General features: G+C 50.2%; 1 protein-coding gene across 2 annotated transcripts in view; it reads left to right on the forward strand.

Annotated features, from left to right (window-relative positions):
• Nucleotides 1–3,605: 3,605 nt before the first annotated feature.
• The window catches only part of NDRG3 (NDRG family member 3), a 68,100-nt gene continuing 49,281 nt past the window's right edge, over nt 3,606–22,424 (forward strand). For both annotated transcript variants that reach the window (XM_071572674.1, XM_071572675.1), the window contains exons 1-2: nt 3,606–3,729; nt 19,734–19,840. The gene's annotated coding sequence lies outside the window, so the exon portion shown is untranslated. The remainder of the gene's footprint in view (nt 3,730–19,733; nt 19,841–22,424) is intronic.

Below are 22,424 nucleotides of genomic sequence, written 5' to 3' on the forward strand. Positions count from 1 at the left end.
CACAGATGAACCATGAGCTGTGATACAAAGCAGTTGGGTTTCTGGAGAGCAGCATTACCACCCTGCCCTCAGCATTACAGTGCTCCATCCTATGGGGAGGAGCAGCCTTTTGCAGGAGTTCTTTGAGTCAAGGCACACACGCAGGAGCTCTCTGGACTCAAGCAGCCCACAGCACAAGCCCTTGCAGCAGGTCCTCTTGCACAGCCCCTTATGGGCCTGCCATTCTCTCTGTACCAAGCCCCAGCTGGGACTGGAGAGGAGCAGTCACCACCCTGTGCAGCCTGGGAAGGTGTTGGACAGCAGGAGAGCCCCAGGCTGGCAAGGCAGAGCTGCAGGCAGGTCCTGTAGGACACCAGGCCCAGCTGGGAGCTGCTGGGGCAGCTCTGCTCTCTGCAAAGGCACAGGAAATCAGTCACACTGGCCCAGGGGATCTGAGCAAACCTGATGAGGCCCGTGGATGTAGGGATGGTACAGTCATGCTTGTGCCCCTCTGCTCCCCTGAGTGCTGCAATAGAAGACAGAAGTGCCTGCTCAGGACCAGCCTCAGTCTCTTCACAGCCTCTGACTTGATTCCTCCTGTTCCTTTCTGGTGCTCAGTGGAAACAAGCCACCCATCAACAAGGGACAGCCCTCAACAATCAAATGAGTCTCCTGTGGGAAAATCAATGGAACAGGCTCCCTTTGCTTTGCAGTGCAGCAGCACATATGCTGCATGCTTTTTTCTGTGCTGTCACAAAAGCTGTCAGAGGGAGAAATGTTAAATTTTGAATTCCTTGCAGAATTAGACCAGTCCCAGCAGCCTTCCAGCCCAGTCAGATTGCTTTGAAGAAGACACTTTTGTCAAAGGTGATGTCTCTGGCAGACACTCTCCATCACAGAGTGCTGAATGCAAATATGCAGAGATGTTGGAGCATCTCTGATTACAACCAAAAACAACAGTATTTTGGAAGATCTGACTTGGATTAGGCAGAAGAGAGGCTGGCAGAGACAGATTGAATTCTAGTTGTTATTTTCCAAATACAGTTTTCCTCTGAATGCAAACACTCCATTTAGCTGCACTGAATGTGCACATTTGAGCAAGTGATGAGGGAGGTTTAAGTTGGCTTAAAGCAGTTTTATATTTTTTTTAGCAAACAATTCATTTTTCTATAAAGCTTGAAAAATAATTAATTGAATTAAAATACAATACTATTTTAAGCTTGTCTTACTATTTTGAACTACAGTCCTGGATGGAGGGAGCAGTGGCTTTACTGCCACTGATGTACATTGGCTCAAGTAAGCTGTAGATTTTGGCAAGAAAGAATGTTCAGCAAAAGTTTTGTGAAGGACTTGGGGTGACATGAGAACGTTTACAGCTCCACCCTGCTTTTTCAGAAATGAACAGCAATCTGTGCTCTCCTGGTGTGAAGTCAGCTGGTCCATCCAGGGCCTCAGCAGCCCCATCCCCTTGGTGACCCAGAGCCATGCCATGCCAGGGCACCTGGCACCAGGGGGACGTGTCCGAGTGACTGCAAAAGCACCGCGGACCCCCAGCCCTGACTGCCCTTACAGGCACAGAGCCACCTGCTCCCCAGCCCTGCCCTGCCCACACCGTGGGTAGCGCTACACTGGATGCTCAACACCACAGCGGGTGGTTTGGTACCTCACTGCCGGCAGCACTGCTTTCCTTCTCTGAGAAAAATAGAAACTGACACTCCCTGTGAGAATTGCAGGGAAAAAAAAGAAGTGGGTCAGTCAAAAACACATGGGGAGGAGGTGCTGTCAGTCAAAGCAAATGCTGCTGCCTTTTGCAGGGTCCTGGACTACTGTTCTGCAGCACATGTATAGATGAAATAACATAGAATCACTAAGGTTAGAAAAGTTCTCTGAGATGATCAAGTCCAATTCCTAACCCAACACTGCCAAGGCCACCACCATGTCCCTGTGTTTGAGGAATCCATTGGGTGCAGGTGGCCCGGGGTGCAGCTGCAGTGCCAGGGGCAGACTGAGCTCTGCCCGCAGGGAGCCCGACACAAGAGGAACTGCCCCTGTGCATAACAAAGGGCAGGGGGACCTGTGGCCAGCCAGGTGCCTGCACACTCAGAGACAGGCAGGAGCTGAGGACTAGGCAGGAAGAGTTGAGACTTACACGTGCTTGGACTGCGAGTGGATAAAAGCACAGGGATCTTTTGTTGGGAGTCCCTCCCTGGAGGCACCAGCTCGAGCTGCTTCTGTTACTGCGCCGTGAATAAATTGCTTTCTGGAACGAGACATCTGAGGCTGTGCCGTGGGAAACCCACTCTGAGCGTGTGAGTGGGGTGTGCAGGGAGCCAGGCGGGACCTGCGGGGCACGGGAGCCGCCGCTGCCAAGGGGCTTCAGTGCCGCAGGTGCAGTCTGTGGTGGGAGTGGCACTGCCGGGAGTCCCGGGAATGCTCACACCGACAAGTTTCCTCTACACTCAAGTGCCACATGCACAAGTTTTTTGAACACTTACAGGGACAGTAGCTCCAGCGTTGCCCTGGGCAGCCTGTTCCTGACCGCCCTTTTGGTAAAGAAAATTTCTCTAATATCCAGTCTAAACGTCCAGTGGCACAACTTGAGGGCCTTTCCTCTCGTGCTGTCATTTGTTCCCGGTGAGGAGAGCCCGATCCTCACCTCGGGAATGTTTACCTACAGACGCCCCCGCTCTGCCTCGCCTCCTCCAGCACCGCTCAGCATCAGCGTTCAGCTCCTCAGGCATTTCGCAGTACCACAGGGTGGCACTCGGCACCAGGGCACGGGGGAGGTTTGAGGAGTCCCTTGTGTTCCAGTGTTTGGGTCAGGGCTCTGCGGGGTACGGCGGCAGGCGCGGGGGGTGCGGTACGACCCCGGTCGGTGCGGGTTTGCGCGTGGAGACGGTCCTGGCGAGGGGCAAAGGCCGCAGCTGTACCGGCAGGCAGCGGGCTGGCTGTGCGGGCCCGGGCGGCGACAGCGGGACAGCCGTGCCCCGGGGAGCGCTGCCCGGCCCCGAGCGGCGTGTGCGGGGCTGTGTGCGGGGAGCGCGGCCCGGCCCCAGAGGCGTGTGCGGGACTGTGTGCGGGGCTGTGTGCGGGGAGCGCGGCCCGGGCCCCACCGCCGTGTGTCGGGCTGTGTGCGGGGCTGTGTGCGGGGCTGTGTGCGGGGAGCGCGGCCCGGCCCCCACCGCCGTGTGTGTCGGGCTGTGTGCGGGGCTGTGTGCGGGGAGCGCGGCCCGGCCCCAGAGGCGTGTGCGGAGCTGTGTGCAGGACTGTGTGCGGGGAGCGCGGCCCGGCCCCCACCGCCGTGTGTCGGGCTGTGTGCCCTGCGCTGCCTGCCCGGCTCCGCCCGCAGAGCCCTCGCTGCCGGGGAGCCCGCACGCCGTGGGCAGCCCTCGCCGCCCGCACTGCCCGCACTCCTCTCTGGCCTCTCTCCCCTCACTCCTCTCTCCCCTCCGTCCCGCACTCCCCTCAGTCCTGGCACTTCCCTCTCTCCCCTCAATCCCGACACTTCCCCCTCTCCCTTCACTCCTCTCCCCCCTCAGTCCCTCACGGCCGGCAGGGGGCGCTCCCCGCGGCGGGAGGCGCCATGTTGCTCTCGGTGCCGCCCCCCGCACAGGGGCGGCCCCGCGCAGGCGCAGAGCGGTGTGTGCCGCGGCGGGCGGAGTGCGGTGGAGCCGGAGCAGCGGGAGAGCCGGGCCCGGCCTCGGCCCCGGTCCCGGTGCGGTGAGAGAGCCCCGACCTGGCCCCGTACAGGTGAGAGACCCCCGGCCCCGGTGCAGGTGAGGGAGCCCCGGCCCCGGTGCAGGTGAGGGAGCCCCGGCCCCGTTGCAGGTGAGGGAGCCCCGGCCCCGGTGCAGGTGAGGGAGCCCCGGCCCCGGTGCAGGTGAGGGAGCCCCGGCCCCGGTGCAGGTGAGAGATCCCCGGCCTGGCCCCGTGCAGGTGAGAGACCCCCGGCCGCGGTGCGGTGAGGGAGCCCCGGCCCTGTTGCAGGTGAGGGAGCCCCGGCCGCGGTGCGGTGAGGGAGCCCCGGCCCCGGTGCAGGTGAAGGAGCCCCGGCCTGGCCCCGTGCAGGTGAGAGACCCCCGGCCGCGGTGCGGTGAGAGAGCCCCGGCCCGGCCCCGGGACGCGCCGCTGCCTCTGACCCGCAGGTGCCGCGCGGCGGCGGCGGGCCGGGCTCGGCTCGGCGGTGGCCGCGCCTGCGGGTGCCCCGCTGTGTGTGTGCCCCGCTGTGTGTGTGCCCCGCGCCGTGTGTGTGCCCCGCGCCGTGTGTGTGCCCCGCGCCGTGTGTGTGCCCCGCGCCGTGTGTGCGCCCCGCGCCGTGTGTGCGCCCCGCGCCGTGTGTGCGCCCCGCGCCGTGTGTGCGCCCCGCGCCGTGTGTGCGCCCCGCGCCGTGTGTGCGCCCCGCGCCGTGTGTGCGCCCCGCGCCGTGTGTGTGCCCCGCGCCGTGTGTGCCCCGCCCTTTGTCCCCCCGTCTGTCCCGCCCTGTGTCCCGCTCTGTGTCCCGCGGCCGGTGCCGCCTCCCCGCTCCGCCGGCACAGGGCCGGGGCCGGGAGGAGATCCCCCGCCCCTCGCCGTGGTTATCGCGGGGCCGGTTCCTCTGTGTACATAGCGATGCTGTCAGCTGTAGCTGTTCGTCCTGGTATTCAGATCTCAAAATTCTCCTTTGATTCAGTTTAGACAGCGCAAACGGGTCTTGTCGGACTATGAATGGCAAAGGAACAGCTTGTAAAAATTTTTATTGAATAATCGCATTAGGTCAATGTCTCTTTCCTATTCAATAAGAATTTTGTATTTAATGTAAGTCACAAGGAGTAATTTAAAACCTTGTAGCAAAATCCGGTTCCTCTCCCGTGTCAGAAGCCCTTGTCACAAAGGGTGGCAGAGGACATGTCGCAGGGCAGGCCGAGCCCAGCCCGGCTCGTGGCTCTGCCCCGGGCTCTGTGGCTGCCGGGAGGGAGCCGGGGGTGCCCCGTGGTTGCTTTGGAAGCGGTGCGTGATCCCGACATGTGGATGGCTGTGAGCTTTTGGCAGGACTCCGGTGATTGGTAATGCTCGAGATTGCTCTGAGGAATAGGAAAGGTCTGGTAAGGCTCAGGGGAAACTGCATCTGGGAAACCCAGAAGAGCTTTTGTGCCTGAATACTGAGGTGATGACAGGATGGGGGCTACAAGCGGAGAAGAATGCCACATTCCTGGAAGTGTTCAGGCCAGGCTGAACAGGGCTTGGAGTAACCTGGTCTAGTGGAAGGTGTCCTAGCAGACAGTTGGATCTGGATCAGCTTTAAGGTCCCTCCCAACTCATTCCCTGGTTCTGTGAAGAATCCTCTGCTGCCTGTGCCAGGCATGCTCGTGAGTCTCCCGTGTTCAGGACCTGGGGGCTCATTGCTTCAGCTTTTGCATTGCCTAACCTGTGGAAACAACAGTCTGACAAATCTGGAGCCTGTCAAACCTTGTTTAGTGCCAGTGTCTCAGTCTGCAGTGAAAAGGGGATGTAAAGTCAAAGAGCTGAGTTTAAAATGAGTGTGGAAGTTTTCTGGTGCCAATTTACTTGGGCTGGGGGAGCAGAGCTTACCAGGTGTCTCCCTCCGTGAAGTGGGGGCAGATTCCGGAAGATGCAAGAGGATCGCCAGGATTCCTCTGGATTGTTGGCCTTTGGACTGGGCATTGTGAAGGGAGCTCAGGACTGGCAGCAGCCGTTCCAATTTCATTTATTTGTTTGGAATTTTGACACATTGTGTGGGGCACGCAAGGCATGGAAACTTGCCTTGAGGGCAACAGCTTGGTCTGGGCTGTATTTGGCTTGTATAGAGATGGTTGCGAATGTAGAAGCTGGAATGTTGCACAGGGATAAGGAAACAATGTTATACAATTGAAACTAGAGAACTTCCAGAAGCAACATTATTGGAGGCTGTAATTACATTCCTAGCTATTAAGTTTGTATCTGAAGTTAAGAATTAATTGAACTAATGTGTTTGATTTGTATTTTCCTAATCTCTGATCACCTTCAGAAACACTGCAGTGCTCGTGTTTGCAGCTTATATTTCACATTGGTCATGTATGACGGGTAGTGGCACACTTGGATTTCAGAGGCCTCATTACGTATGACATGTATTTTTGTTCCCTAAAGATATACCACAAAATTTTCTTGAAGTTGTTTCTGGGGCAGCGTTTCTTAAACATTCATCTGTTGTATGCTCCAGGTAAACATTATAGCAAAGTAGTAATATATATGTATTTCAGTAAGAAGCACAAAAAATTACAGTCATAGTATAATCTAAGTACAAAAATTAAAAAGGAGAAAGCAATTAATCTTTGATTTTTGAAGCCTGGTTTTCATGTGTAAGAGACTAAGGATTTTAATTTTTAATTACCTAATTGTCATTCTCACAAACAACAGCTCAGTTGAATTGCCAGCACTGTTGCTTCCTGGAAAATGGTGAAGCCAAACCCTGGGTTTAGTTTCCACAGGCAGTGTTAACATCATAACCCTCCCTGAGCTGGGTTTCCTTTGTGCTCATCATGTCAGATGTGTCTGGGACACAAGTAGCCATGTCTGTGCTGCTGAGCCCCTGCTGGGCACTGCCCAGGGCTGGCTCAGGCTGTTTGTCATTATTGAGGCCTGGTGTGGCCCACAATGGTTCCATGAGAGCAGAGCAGGGGTTTGCCACTGTTTCCCTGTGTAGTGTTCCTGGGAGGTGTCTCAGTGCTCCTCACTGGTCTCATTTTCATGGGAATATGGTTTGGGAGGAATAATAAAATGCTGTATTGCTTTTCCCTGGGAATTCTCAGGATTCTGCCCAGTCAGGTCAGTTATTAGGCAGAGCAGTTGTGATTTGGTCCTGCTGTGAAAAGGACTGGATGACTGTGCCTTCTACTGTGCAAACCAGAGCTGATGAGAGACTTTAATAACCTCACTTGGTCTTTCACTCTGTTCTTGTAATTTTGAACTATAAATGGAACTTGCTGGCTTTTTAATTATCTTATTGATCAGTCACTGTTTTCTAGCTGGTCATATCCCCTTCTGTGATTGACACAGCCCTGTTTATTGCAGTAATCCAATTGATGCTGTGGCAGCATGGAAAGAATCGCCCTGTTTTCATTGGCTATTGTCCTTCCCAGGCTTGGGTGTGTTTCTGGGTTTACAACAGAGGCAGTTCCCCAAAGGAGTGCTCCTTATTTTACATAGTATAAAAACAGTAGAGGTTATAAATGCAGTTTTTAATTTTAAAATAACCTTTACTATTCAATCGTATATAAACCAGATTATCTTTGTAATTACCAGATGGATTAAAAATGTGAAACTGGCACCTTTTTTCCCTCCCCCAAGAACTGGAATTGTGACTTTTACCTGTGTGTTTGAACAGAGGAGATAGGCAATCTGCTGCTTCCTTTTCACCTCTATTTTGGTGATGAAGCTGCATGTTACATCTAAACTGATCTAATGACTGGCTGGCGTGCAAAAGGACTGGGCCTGTTCTTGCTCTGACTCCAGCTTCAGCATTTGCTGAAGGTTTTCCTGGTCCATTTCAGTTTGCTAAAAAATCAGAGCACTAATCCAACCCCTCTGTGTGCTCATCTCCCTAGATCATCTTTTGCCAGGTAAGCAAGCGGAATGAGTTCAAGGAAGGGCTGAGTACTGGAGACCTACTTGCTTTTTGCAGTGTAAGAACAGCTATAGTCAGGTGGAACCATCTAGTTTTTCTTTCCTAACAGTGTCCAAGAAGAGAAGAGAGTAAGGTCAGGATATATTATATAAACCTTTGCTTGATGGGCCTGTTGTCTCTCCTCAGCTGTAGGATGTCAAGAGTTTACATGTTGTTGCTTTTATTTTGTTCACACCTAATGCATTTTTCTGTGAACTAGCCCATGTCTCCCCTCTGTTTAAATGTATGGCACTGCCACATACCAGGGGAGACCTTCCAGAGCACGGAATCATCTTGCAGGAGCTGACTAGCTCAGCTTGTTTTCTTCTGAACTTGACAGCTGCTGGCTGTGTTTCCTGTCTCTTAGCTGTTGTAGTGGCTGGACACAGTGAACAACTCATCTAGATTTACCTTCTCCATTCAGTTGCTGATTTTAGAGGTTTCCATCATACGGCACTGCAGCAGTCTCTGTTTCCAGGCAGAAGAGCCGTAGCCTGATTGATTATTCTTATTCATATTTTCAAACTTTGTTTCCTTTTAAAAAATATTTTCCCTTCCATTATGTCCTCTTGAAAGGATGGAGCAGGCACTGCATCCAGGATTTGAGCTGCAGTCATTCTATAGCTTCATATGGTGGTTTTATTACTAATCATTTTGTAATGTTAGCTTTATTTTTTCATATTTTGAATGGCTTTGAGCCGATGCTTTATTCAGTCTGCTGTGACTCCAGCAAGATTTTCTGAATGTTCAGGATCAGTTTGGAGCACACCACTCTATATGTGAGATAAGGACCACTTATCTTCAGACCACTACTTTATTTGCACTGAATTTCATCAGTTATTTTATTTCCCCATTGTTCACTCTCAGAGAGTTTTTTTTGCAGATCTCCAGCCCTTGGTTAAAACTTGGGTGTAATAATGCCAAGGTCATGGGTTCAATCCCCTGTGTGGGCCATTGACTTAAGAGTTGGACTCGATGATCCTTGTGGGTCCCTTCCAACTCAGAATAGTCCGTGAGTCTGTGATTCTCTTTGCTCTCAGAACAGCTGATATCCTCAGGAGGCTTTGACTCTATTCCTTTCCCCTTTTTCCAGACTGTTGATGAATACAGTGCTGCCCAGGGCTCGTGGCAGTTTTCCTCCCTGGGAACGCTGGCCGCTTGCACCTGCCCTCCGTGGTGTTTGCAGGTGGCTGTCAGGCTGGGCAGGGCCTTTCCCATGGTGGTTTCCTGGGGTTGCCCCTCTCTGGGGGTGTCTGTGGCAGTTCTGCTGTGAGTGCTGCCCACAGACAGGCCCTGCCTGTGCTGCTGCCCCTCCAGCACTCCAGTGAGCCCAGTATGCAAACACATCTGACTGGAAACGAACCCAGCCAATTATAAATTCAGGCTGATTCAGTGTTGTTGTACTGGCAGTGCACAAATGTGGGCATTTAATTAGAATCAATTCAGTCAGATAAGTGCATCTTTCCGTGCTTGCTGCTGCTGCTGGAAACTGCGACCTTGCAGGCTGAACTGCAGTCTAGACTGAGGCAATGTAAGTGTCTGTGCACACACTTTTTATTTCAAGTTGGCATGTATTTCATACTGTAGTTAGATTAGCATGACTTGGTGTATTAATTACACCCAGGTATTAATTCAGTCGATTTTGTGACTGCTTCTTGGACACTCTCCCTGTACTGAGGCAGAAAGACAGTCTGACCCTGGGTTAACATCTGGAATTCCTTAAAGACAGTGAATAAGGATGAGGGGTTTAGTGCATTTATGTAAATTAATAGGGATCTAGTAATACTTTTTATCCTATATATGGACTTGAATTTATTAGGAACAATTGCATGATAAATATTTAAAAAATATGCAACTGGAAATTCACAAATTTTGCTATTGATACCCTTGTAGTATCAACAGCAGTGTTGTTGTAGTGTTTTGTATATGCTAGAATTATTTGGGGTCTGTGTACATTTAAATTTCCTAAATAAAAAGGATAAAGATCTTTAATGAAATTTCTGTTTGCTAAATTGACTTTTCAGGACTGTTCTTGAAAATTTGTATTTGAATTGTCACACATAATAGTTTTCTGCTCAGGGCTTTTTGGATTGTGTTTGTGTGGAGAACTGAAGTTAGGTGTGTATGTTTTTGGTGGTTTCTTTTGGCTGTGGTAGTTTTGAAATTTGTTACTTAACCAGTAAGGCCTGGGGTTTTTTTTAAGTTTATGTACATGTTTCTACCTTTGCATAGTCAGAAAGAAAATCTTGATTTGCATAAAGGTATAGTTCTATGACTTGGATTGGTGTATTTCCTTCCAGTAAAGTGAGACTTGTATGTGAATTTGCTTTATTTTCAAGATGGTAGTAGATGGGACTTGGGGAGTGGTTTAAATCTGCTTGTCTGTGCTGCCAGTTCAGGAGCTGCATGGCCTGTCTGCCTTAGTGGAGGTCTAAGGTAACAGTGTTGAGCCAGCCCGTGCTGCTCAGCTGGCAAAGAGGCATTTTTAACCACTGTATGAGAACTCTACCTTTGCTGGTTTGCTTATGTAGTTCATTCTGACATGGTTTTCATCAACGAAATGGCCCTCGTGGCAAATTCAACTTATTTTTAACTTCAACCTGGGCAAAAAGTTTATCAGATACATATCATATGGTGCTTAGAGGAGCCAGGGAAGATTTTTTCCCTCATTTTCCAATGCAGTTGGGCTTTATCCATGGGCTGTTGAAGAGAAAGGCACAGGGCTTGGTGAGAAATTGTGCGTGGATTAGCTCAGCCACAGAACAAAGCTATTCCTTCCTGATAAGTAGTTAATTAGAAACACTCCTTATTAGAAACCCCCATTTATTTCTAACAGTAGGTGGACGGCACACCCATCAGGTATTCCAGCCAATTCATACTTGGCTAGTGAGCAGTTTGCCAGGTCCCCTGACTGTGGGTGGCCTCTGGGTCCCCTCCCTGCACAGGTGAGGGTGGCCGTGGGGCAGGGCAGGGTCTGGGAGCAGAACTGTGGGGCCACAGCAAGGACATGGCTTGCAGAGGAGGGGTGTTATTCTTCAGCATTTTACAATACCTGTCTAATGCAGATGCTGTAGCTGCTGCTGCTGTGGGGGTGTCAGAAACAGAAGGAAAGAGCTGTTGTTCAGAAGGTTGTCTGCTAGGATGTGTCCCTGGTGAGCCCTCCCCCGTGCTGGCTGGCAGTGCCAGGTTGTGGTGTTGTCCCTGACCACAGCGTGCCTTGGCAGTGTGGGGCACCACGTTGGCCACACGGCTGGGCGGTGGGGCTGAGCCGTGGGGCTGACCCGAGGGGCTGAGCTGTGGGGCTGAGCCGTGGGGCTGAGCCGAGGGCCGGGCCGTGGGGCTGGGCGGTAGGGCTGACCCAAGGGGCTGGGCGGTGGGGCTGGGCGGTGGGGCTGACCCGAGGGCCGGGCAGTGGGGCTGGGCGGTGGGGCTGGGCGGTGGGGCTTACCCGAGGGCCGGGCAGTGGGGCTGAGCCGTGGGGCTGACCCGAGGGGCTGGGCGGTGGGGCTGAGCCGTGGGGCTGACCCGAGGGGCTGGGCGGTGGGGCTGAGCCGTGGGGCTGACCCGAGGGGCTGGGCGGTGGGGCTGGGCCGTGAGGTTGACCCGAGGGGCTGGGCGGTGGGGCTGACCCGAGGGGCTGGGCGGTGGGGCTGACCCGAGGGGCTGGGCGGTGGGGCTGGGCCGTGAGGCTGACCCGAGGGGCTGAGCCGTGGGGCTGGGCGGTGGGGCTGACCCGAGGGCTGGGCCGTGGGCTCTGCACTGCCATTGCTCGGCACTGGCCTGGCGCTGGCCTGGCACCAGTGAGGTGTTGACACAGTGTCCTGGTTCAGACGGGTTGGACATTGCCAGCAGGGTGAATGCAAAAGCACAGAGGGGCCTGTGGCTTTCTCTCTACAAGAGAGCTAATGAAGAAATTCAGGTTGTCTCTGCCTAAGTGTCATTTTAATTGGTTTTTTCCCAGTGTCACACTAAGAAAAGCCCCATGTTCTCCACCCCCTGGAGTGACCCAGCTGTACCTCGGCCTGGGAGCACTCCTGTACCAGGGGTCTTGCTGTAACTGAGTGAGGGTTTAAAATAATTTTTTTGGCCAAACTGAGCAGAACCATTGCACTGGCTGGAAAGTGCGGGTGTTCAGTACCTTTTGGGCACTGAATCTCTGTATTTTTATCTGTTTTTAAATGGACTTGGAGCTCATGGCTGAACAGCTCCTGGAGTCAATCAGCATTTCTCCTGTTTCCTACATGCAAAAGGGTTATTCATGTGCCATTGCAAAGTGTGGTCCTTGCAGCTGGAAAACACACTAAAAAAAGACTTAAAGCCATGTTGATTTTGTTGTTCTTTAGCTGAGGTTATTCATGGCACTTGAATATGTGCTTACCTGAATGTATTGCAAGTGGTCAGAGGATCTGTGGCTGTGCTGCTTTGTGACAGTACTTGGTGTCTGATTTTTCTGCGGCTGTGCTCTGGCAGAGGGAGCCCTCTCAGATGTGTGATGGTTACTCAGAGATGTTCCTTGCCTTGAAAGTAATTGACTGCCCTGCAGCACTCCCTGTCACTCAGACAGCGTTCCAGTTCACACCCCAGACCCGCAGGGAAGTGAGAGACCTTTGCTGAGGTGATTTTCTTAGGGAGTCCTGGTTCTTCTGAACTTCTGTGGTGGCATCCTGGAGAGCACAGGATGCAGGGATAAGGAACACCATCTCCCTCCAAAAAAAAATTCTTGTTTTCTGGTATATCTATACTTTGGGTGGTAAATGGAAGATTTTTTTAGAATTTAAATTGTTGGACGCAGTGATCTTGGTAGGTCTTTTCCAACCTTTGTGTCATGCCACCTTTCTGGTCCCTCTGGCCAGAGATGGTCATTCTGGGGCAGTGATGGAGACTCCTTACACCCTTCTTATTAGATGGGTTTTTTTTGCTGTTTTGGGGTTTTCGTTTGTTTTGTTTCCTGTTCATGAATTGACACATTTTGTGTGACATGTACTTCCATGTTGTCTTCATGAGTTGTTTGTAAATGCATAGGAATGTTGGCAACGATTTCCAGATTTTAGGTAGCCTGACAGTGCTGTCTTCCAGGTATTTGAGCAGTTTTTGGAAATCTGGGAAACAGCAGTGTCAGTGCCAGGGCTGCCTGGTCCTGTGTGCACTCCAGAAGCTCCACTGGTACAATGAACCCCTCAGGCCCTTCGGGCAGTGACAGAGCTTGCACTGTGAGCAATGGCTTTTATTGTTATGCTTGGTAGTAATTGCCTAAATAAAGTCTTTCCAAGGGTAATTCAAGGCCACTAAATTATATGTAAGCTGCCACTCACAAGAGTATAAAAATGCCTTTAAAACGATTTGCAGAGCTCACCAGTTGGTTTCTCAGGAGGGGTCCTCTGCCTGTTCCACATGAATGCATTCCATTTTTGGCGGTGGTTTTAGGTGTTAGAAAGTGCTATTTCCTCACTGAACATTGTTTTTCTTGGCAGTGCAGTGACCCCTAAAGACTTCCAAGAAGTCTGTCATCCGCTCATTTTGTGATTATTAACTGTGCTATCCCGAGGGGAGCAGAATTCCTGTAGGAATTCTGCAGTGGAGGGCAGATGAGTGTGTGCAGTGGTGTGAGGTGGAGCAGCAGGTGCCTTTGGGAAGGGACCCGGAGCCCAGTGGGCTGTCCCTGGGGCTGCTGTCCCTGGGGCCGTGCAGGGAGCCCAGTGTGCTGTCCCTGGGGCCGTGCAGGGAGCCCAGTGTGCTGTCCCTGGGGCTGTGCGGGGAGCCCAGTGTGCTGTCCCTGGGGCTGTGCGGGGAGCCCAGTGTGCTGTCCCTGGGGCCGTGCAGGGAGCCCAGTGTGCTGTCCCTGGGGCCGTGCAGGGAGCCCAGTGTGCTGTCCCTGGGGCTGTGCAGGGAGCCCAGTGTGCTGTCCCTGGGGCTGTGCGGGGAGCCCAGTGTGCTGTCCCTGGGGCTGTGCAGGGAGCCCAGTGTGCTGTCCCTGGGGCCGTGCAGGGAGCCCAGTGTGCTGTCCCTGGGGCTGCTGTCCCTGGGGCTGTGCAGGGAGCCCAGTGTGCTGTCCCTGGGGCTGCTGTCCCTGGGGCTGTGCAGGGAGCCCAGTGGGCTGTCCCTGGGGCTGTGCAGAGAGCCCAGTGGGCTGTCCCTGGGGCTGCTGTCCCTGGGGCTGTGCAGGGAGCCCAGTGGGCTGTCCCTGGGGCTGTGCAGGGAGCCCAGTGTGCTGTCCCTGGGGCCGTGCAGGGAGCCCAGTGTGCTGTCCCTGGGGCTGCTGTCCCTGGGGCTGTGCAGGGAGCCCAGTGTGCTGTCCCTGGGGCTGCTGTCCCTGGGGCTGTGCAGGGAGCCCAGTGGGCTGTCCCTGGGGCTGTGCAGGGAGCCCAGTGGGCTGTCCCTGGGGCTGTGCAGGGAGCCCAGTGTGCTGTCCCTGGGGCTGTGCAGGGAGCCCAGTGTGCTGTCCCTGGGGCTGTGCAGGGAGCCCAGTGTGCTGTCCCTGGGGCTGCTGTCCCTGGGGCTGTGCAGAGAGCCCAGTGGGCTGTCCCTGGGGCTGCTGTCCCTGGGGCTGTGCAGGGAGCCCAGTGTGCTGTACCTGGGGCTCAGGCAGACCTGGGCACGGACACCAGGCTGCTCCACCCAGCCGTGCTCAGGGACTGCTTTGGGCTGGGCAAAGGGCCTCCAGCTCATTTTTATCGTGTTTAAGAATTGTTTTATTGAGGTTGCAAGACAAGCACAAGGCAGCCTTCCAATGCCAGCTTTGGAAATTGTGTTGCAGAGGATTTCTCAGACGGAGGGAGGAGGCATTCACTGAGCATTATATTATCTTTTGTCGTCAGTAGTAGAGAAATGATGGAGGTTTTTCCTTGGGCCTTACAAAAAACTACTTTTTCCCCCTTGACTTTAAATGTTTCATTCTTCTTTATTAAAGACAGGAATTTCTTGACAAGGAAAGCAATAAAACAGTAAGGCAGAGAAGCCTGTGCTGTCTTTAAAACCAAAAAAGGAAGAAATAAGAAATCAGATAAAGTCACTGTATGGTATAGTAACATTTGAAGAAGTTCATCGTAGAATAGGAATATGAATTTATGACTTATATATAGGAGAAATACTGCCAGTAGTTCATTTTCATAAAATAAGAATTGTTAGGCAAGTATTATTCAGCCCTTTTGGGAGGTCTCCAGAATATGAGTCTGTACTTTCTCTCATTGGTAGGCAGTAGTTGTTGGGGGAAAACGATTGAAATGGCCTGACACACCTTGCACCAGAAAGCTTAATTTGCTACCTGAGCATTAGTTGCCTGAACTGAGAAGTGTAATGCAGACAGCTTGCTTTTCTGTAGTTTGATTCTTTTGATGTGATGTATTAATGTTTCCTCAGATCTCTAGCCTTCAAGTGCTGTTCTGGGCCATGGACTGATTGCAAATACAGCATTTATGCTGCTATTTTTGCCATGTCTCCACATTAAAATGAAATGCTCATGTAGAAGCCCTCATCAGTCACATTGTTGGCCTAGAAATAACTTAAGCAAATACAATCTTTGTATTGTCAAAACTTTCAATAAGGAAAGGCTCACAGAGTTTAAATCCTGATCTTGAAACATTTTCTTTAGTGAAGTCTGAAGTATTTTTGTCTTAACATAAGTTACTAGACTCAGATTTTCTTTTGTGTTTTTAAGAAAACCAGGACTTCTGAGCAACAAAGATTCCAGGTTGCTTTCCATAGTCTGGGGTCTCAGCTTTCAAGACTGGTACTCACCTTTCCATGAACCCAGGGCCTTGTTCCGTGCCCTTGGTCACAGATTCATGGTTCAAGCCCCTGTGTGCCCCAGAGACAGGTGTGCCCTGCAGGTCTGCCTGGGGCTCTGCTGACCGAGCTGCTGAGGCACCTGCAACAGGAGGGGATCTGTTCCTCTTATCTGGCCAAACAGACACGGCCTGCAGTGATTTCTGGGCTGCTGCTAGAAAGTTCCACCCTTGTTTTCCTGGCATGCCTTCGTATTTCCCATTTTAAGGGATGAGCAGTCACATCTCAAACTGACACTTCTTCCTCTGGGCACCTGCATCAACACCATGTGGGGATGGCCATCACCACTGGCCTGGGGTGGGGCTTGGTTGAGCCACTGCTGTGCTTTGTCTCTCATGCCGTGGCTGGTTGAAGAGCAATGACTTTTACTACTGGTGATTGCGTAATAAATAACAGCAAACGGCTTTCAGTCTGCCCACAGGACAGGGGTGGTGCAGGGAGGGCTGTCCCTTAGTCCAAACAGGCATTACAGGGGAAGGAGCCTTGGAGCTCTTACCTCTCTCTTGGTTTCTCCCCTGATTACAGTTTCATTTGAAGGACAACCAAAACGTTTACACTCTACCTGAGATGAATATTTAACAGGAGTGTATCAGGTGCCAGTGTATCAGGCTGCTGTGGGAAGTGCCAGTCCCTTCATTAAATGAGAAGGTATTCCATGCTGACTCAAAGATGCCAAGAGAAACAGGACCACTCACTCCCAGCATGTCTGGTTTGGTGAAGGAATTACTGAGAAAAAAATCGTTATCCTGTGCTAGACAGAAGGTTCAGACAAACCAAAGAAACTGATGTCCTCTGACTTCACTGTGTTGAATAATATCAACATAAGAAGCCAAGAATATGGCCTAAAACGAGATCAGGATGAATTTATGCAACTAAATCAGATTAACACATTGTTTTGTGAAGAAGTGAACACCTGAGCCTGTGCTGATACCCCCAGTGGCCTTCCTTTGGGAGAAGCTCTTGGACAAGGACAGGAGTGCAGGATTTCCCTGCTGCACAGAGGGACACTTTGTAGCTCCCAGGGACTGGCTTTGCCCACTTCATACACAAATGGAGCAAATGTACATAGAAGGGCTAATTAAAAAAATAAAAGTTGGGGTCAACTTGAGGTCGAGGGGGAAGCATACCAGCATTGCAGATTTAAAATTATGTAACAGTTTTTTAAAAATGAAATTCCCAACTCTGGAGTGGTGAGGGAAGCAGGGCATGGTGTAGAAGGTTGCCTGCACATTCATTAAGATTTGTGGCAGCATTAAGACACATTTCTAAAGAAAAACTCTGCTATATCTCTCTGAGGAAGCATGAAAAATAGGCCTATAGAGCAGTAAAATCATAGGAATAATCTGCATTGGAGCTCTTTATCAGCATCATCTGGCAAAGACAAGAGAGCAAAGGCATGGAATGAGGGGAGAGGAGGAGACGTTAAACAGTTCAGGACTTTGCACCTCGAAAAGAAGCTACTGGGAGGACAAAAGGAAGTAATAAAGGTTTATGAAAGGGTGACTGGCATAGAAGGTGAGTGAAGAATAATAACTGGCATTTCTGAGACCATGAGGCCTGTTAGGACATCCAGGAACAGTTTAGCTATAAATCAGACAGATGGAAGGTTTCTTTTATACAGTGTTTTCACAATATTAGCCATTGCCAGAGAGAATGATGTAGAAGCCAAAAGTGAAGTCAAAGTTAGAAAAAGAAGTGGAAGAGAGGTGGCAAATTTATTTTTATCAGCAAACACATTATAGTAAATGGAAGAGTTAGCTCTGAGGAAACATGGAAAAATCCTGTGTCACTGAGTGATAATTCAGCATAGTGAAGCAATGGAGCTGGAGAACAGCCCCCACTGTATGTGTACAGCACTGAGCTCTGAATTGGCTCTTCCAGTCAGAGTGGAAATTGGGGCCTGTAATAGGCAGTTCTATCAAGATATTACCTCAGCGTTTGGAAGAGCAAACTGGAGGTCAGATGCTTGTTGAAAAGTAATAGTGATCAATGTAGGAAACCCCCTGGTGTGTGCCCTGGGGTGGGTGCTGCACAAGCAGGGGTCCCATCACCCTCTGACACCCAGGGAGACTGCCAGAGGTCCTGAAAAGGTTGGTGTGAATGATCAAGGGTGTGCAGTGAGTTCCTTGTAAAGAATGATAAATAGATAACACTCTTGGGTTCCACAAAGGCCCTTTGGAGGAAGCCTGATGGGAGCTGCAGTCTGAGCAGCACGGAGCACACCTGAGCCCCTTTGTCAGGCTCTATCAATAGAAGGACTAAGCCCACCAAATGGCAATAGTGGGTGGCAGGCTCAAAACGAAGTCAGATATTTCTAAAGTGGGAGCAGGACCTCCTCCTTTCTCTATGGCATAGAGTTTTTAATCTGTTGGAACAATTCCCTGGATTTAAGCTGATTTATTCTGCAGTTAACACTTCATCAGAATGCTGTTCATGGGGCTTTGAAAGCTTAGCTCTAGAGCTCCGTTCACAAGAGAAATCCTTTTGAATGGTAGAGTAGGGAGATGCAGCCTGGTAGGCTAAAACAGCCCCTGACCACTTTTCTTTGGGAAAATCAGTGCAATATCTTGACAAAGTGTTTACGTGGAATGACCTGGTAAGGTCAAGTGCGGTTCCTGCAGCTCAGAACGTCCAGCCTGGCCTTGTGTCTGGTGTTTTGAGGTTGTGATTGCAGTTCTCAACTTCCATGACAGCAAGAGCTAATGCACCCTCTTTGACACTGAGTTGGGATGGTGCCATTCTCTTATGCTTTGGTAGGACATGCAGCTTGATCTTTATCAGAAAGAGTAAAACAATGAAAAACCAATTTGAGATTGCTCCAGAAAAGCAGGAGGTTTTGCATTCATGGAAATCAGACATAGTTCCAGTGTACAAGTACTGTTTGTTTGTGGTTTATTACTTGTACTTTGTTGTGTTTTCATATTTATTGCCAGAATTAATTTCTTGCCATTTTAGGTCAATTCAGTGCACCTTGCAAAATATTTCTTTACTGAATTGTGAAGAGACACATCACTAACTTCGGCTCACAGACTGCTTGGGAGAACTGTGCCTTTTGGCTGTGTTTAACATCTGCTTCTGACCTGCAGAATGACATCTGGTCACAGAAGCATGACATTATTTCCAGCTCGTTAAATGAAAGCTATGACCTCAATCTGCAGATCTTTGAGATGTTTGGAGTTTGAAAGAGAGGAGTGGTGGGGCCTGGTGGTGCTGCTGAGCTGCCCGAGGTCACTGCTGACTGCAGGGTGAGCCTGTGGCCTCGAGGACCTCACTGCTGAGCAGGGCTTGGCTGTGCCCAGGATGGATCAGGCTCTGGAGCTGCTGAGGAAGTGTTTTTGGTAGGGTGGGTTGTTATCATTTTACTTTGAAAGTGCTATTATGATCCAGAGTAATTGGATTAGTGAGGTTTCACAGATGACTAAGTGGGCTGTGTTCTGTGGGTGCTCTCAGACCTCACCACGACTCAGCTAAAACTCACTCCCTGGAATCGCTGTGTAACAGCCTAGAAAGAGAATCCACTCTTGGTTTCTCTGATGGTGGCTTAAACTAACAGGATAGTTTTTACTGTTGGATTTGGCACCTGGTAGCACCACAATTCACCTGACTAATACTGTCTTAATTACATCTTACAGTATGGCTGTCCAGAACACTTTAAATGTCTTCTGGGGGTTTTTGAGGTACCACTGTTACAACATTGCAGTGCTGGACCTGGGGTAGGCAAAATATCTGTCATTTTCCAAATTAAGCTCAGAGAGGGAGGGAAAAAGAGTAATGTTGGAGTGAATAAAATCAATCTGGAAGTAACCAGGACACTAATTTTATTTCTGAGGTGCCTGAATCAACAGTGTCGTTAAACTAAATTCTGCTCAAAGGTTAATATGGGAGAAATGTGCAGGTAATGTTATAGAAAGGAAGTACTAAACTGAGTAAAAATACTTGATAATTTCTCTCCGTGTGAGTGTTGGCAAGCTGGCCTGCCCTTGGAGAAGGTGTTGGCCACAGGCTGTTTGTGGGGTCAGGGCTGGTGTTCCACCTCTTGCCATTTGCCAGGAGCCTTTTGTTGGGAAGGGCTTCTCTGGACAGCACATGCAAATTGTTCCAATGGGCTGTCAGAAAGAGCCAGTCTTGGATACAGAGCACATTATTTATAGTGCATGGTTTTGTCTTATAATATTGGGGGAAAGTACTCTGGGTATAACAGGTCAAGCTCTTGATTATTTTTGTGACTGTCAGGGAAGGAGGGAGGCACCAGGCTGGATTTCCGGGGCGAGGCTGCCTTACTGTGTTTTCTGCAGCACAAAACCTGAGGATAAATAACCTCTGTGTTCTCCAGGAGCAACAGTATCCCAGTGCACAGCCAGGAACCCTCTGCAGGACCTGAGAGAGACAGGCACTGTCTGGAGCACACGTGGCTGCACAGGCAGAGGGAGTTATCACCAGGTACGCTGCCATGTCCCAGGCATTTGCCTTGAACTCTGACACTGCATTGTGCTGGTTTAAAGGGGAACCAGCAGGGAAAATGAACTCACCACGAGAGAGATTATAAGTCAGAGTCTAAAATTTAATAATAATATTACAATAAGTACAGTGACACAAAGAGAAATTGCTTTCAACTCACAAAACCCAGCAGTATAACCCAGTGCCCTGGGGCACAAACCCAATGGGGTTTGTTAGCCCTGGTGCTGAGACCCGCGTGGTTCCCCCCAAGTCCAAAGCCAAAAAGAAGTGAGAAACCTGTTGGTGCAGGCAAGGGCTGTAGTCTGGCTGAGACCAGTGATCTCCTCTTGTTGAGGTCCTGCTGCTCCTCTGGATCCGATGAGAAGTTCGCGGTCTTCTTACTCATCACTTAGGTACCCTCAGGGAGCACCCAGTCCCTCCCCCTGGGCCGGGACTCACACAATGGGTGGTTAACTCTGGGAGCCAGGGGGTGTTGAACTGTTGATGGCCCAGCAGCTCTGCCCCCTCAGGCTGGGTGTGAAGGTGCCAATGACTCCCTGGGCAGCTGCTGCTAATGGCCCATTGACCTTGGGGAATGAATAGAGGGGGTAGAATACACAGCTTTGATCACCCCCACACAGTGATAGCTGGTCCCACCTGCTGAACTAGGACATGCATCTTGCACTATTCAGAGCCTGAGCAGTTCTTCATGTGTTCTTTTTCTGGAAAGTATTGAACATGTTTCAGAGTTGGCAATCAGTTCAGTATTAAACCTGTTATTTTGACACGTTAACATCTTCCCTAAAAAACCTACCAGGAGGTGAATTTCTGCTTCATCTCTGCCTTTACTGTGAAGTATCTGACTTGACTCCTTGTTCTTTATTAGGCAGTTTTAGAAAGGGAATTTTTAAATAGCTCTTACGTTTGTCTGTAGCAGCCACACGTATTTATGGATATTAATTTTTCTTTTTTTACTCTGCTCTGTGATATTTTCAAGTTAAAAATCTCATTGTTTATACATCTGTCTTCCACTGGCAGGAAGGGAAATTCCCATTGGATAAAAGGAAACTATTTTTGCAATGAGAGTGATGTGTAATGCTAAATCTACATCCTTAGAGATTTTCACATCTGTAAGACCCTGAGCAACTGGATCCAGCTTTGAAATTACTCCTGCTTGGAGAGGAGTAATCTCTCCTCCAGAAATCCCTTCCAGCCCTCCAGCCCCTGCAGCTGCAGTGGGGTGCTGTGCCGGGGAGCCCCGCCGTGTTCCTGCCGTGCCACTCTCCCCTGTGGCACAAGCTGCCAACAGGCTGCCAAGAAACTTCCTCTGAAGGAATTCTTACTGGGGAATTAGTCTTAGACTTTGGTGTAGTCAGCTTGTTCCTTCGCTGTTGCTTTGGTTTGGCCTGTCCTTGTCTGATGCTGGATTCTATGAAACAAAATCGGGAATTAATTTGCTGTAATCCAGTCTTTCTAAACCAGGAGGGGTTAAAAGTGAAACACATGTGCTGGTTCAGCTTCATTCAAAACTAGAGTATCAGAACGAAATCTCGTGTATTGAGATCTTCATTTAGTTTTGAAAGAAGTAAAATCTTTGTGTTTTAACATCTTCAGGGGGCTGTTTACAATAACTGTATGTCCTATTTGGAGTGGCTGTGGGATCGTGGGTTTGCATTGTCAGATAAGTGATGTGAAGCTGTCTTAAAGTTGTGAGTATTTTTGTTGTATCCCAGGTATATGAAACTGTATTTCTCTTAATAGGAACACCTCAACTTTACACTGTTATTTCTTAATGACAACAAAGCTCTGAGTTGATTTAAACCATGGACTTTGGTTTGGAGAAGTTTGGGTAAGGAAAAAAGAAATTATTACTTGTAACCAAAAATAAGCAAAAACTATGCAGATTCAGCCTACCTTTCTAAAAACTCTTCTTTTCTTAATATAAGGTGTTTACCCCTGTCCATTTCAAACAATAGTTTTGGCTTATGATTTTGACCACTCACACATGAATCAGTGTGGGGGTGGATGGGGAAAGGGAGGGAAGGACGGATGGAGCAAAAGGGAAGCAGAAGTTCTTTCCTGCCTAAAATGCCAACAGGGCTTAGATTTGGAGGGACAGAATCTCACCAGGGCAGGAGGCACCTTTAAGTGTCTGTTAGACATTGGCAGATCTCGGGCAGTAACAGGCAGGAAAATCTAAACTCACAAGCAGCCAGAGCCAAGAACAGCCCCTGGAATCTGTGGAGAGCAAGCTGGATTTGGGTGCACATGGAACCCAGTAAGCAGGCCAGAGATTCCTCCTTAGGCCTCACCTGACAGAGCTGAAATCTGTGGACGCATACTTGGTACAGAGTGCCATCCTCCCCTGGCCGCCAGCCACTCTCAGAAAGGCATTCCTAATTCTGTGGGAAGCATCAACTGCCTTCCAGTGGTATTGTAGGTATCTACTTTATGTGTAGTTTTATACCTGACTTTAAACAGAAGTCATTCTTATGAGTGATGCGCTGCTTAAGCAGCTGGTGTTTTCTGTCCTATCTCCCCATTGTGTTCATGCAGGTGTTTGCAAACTGCTCCCTGATTCCTAAGG

This window comes from Pithys albifrons, chromosome 18, assembly GCF_047495875.1.
Source record: "Pithys albifrons albifrons isolate INPA30051 chromosome 18, PitAlb_v1, whole genome shotgun sequence".
Classification (NCBI taxonomy): Eukaryota; Metazoa; Chordata; class Aves; order Passeriformes; family Thamnophilidae; genus Pithys; species Pithys albifrons.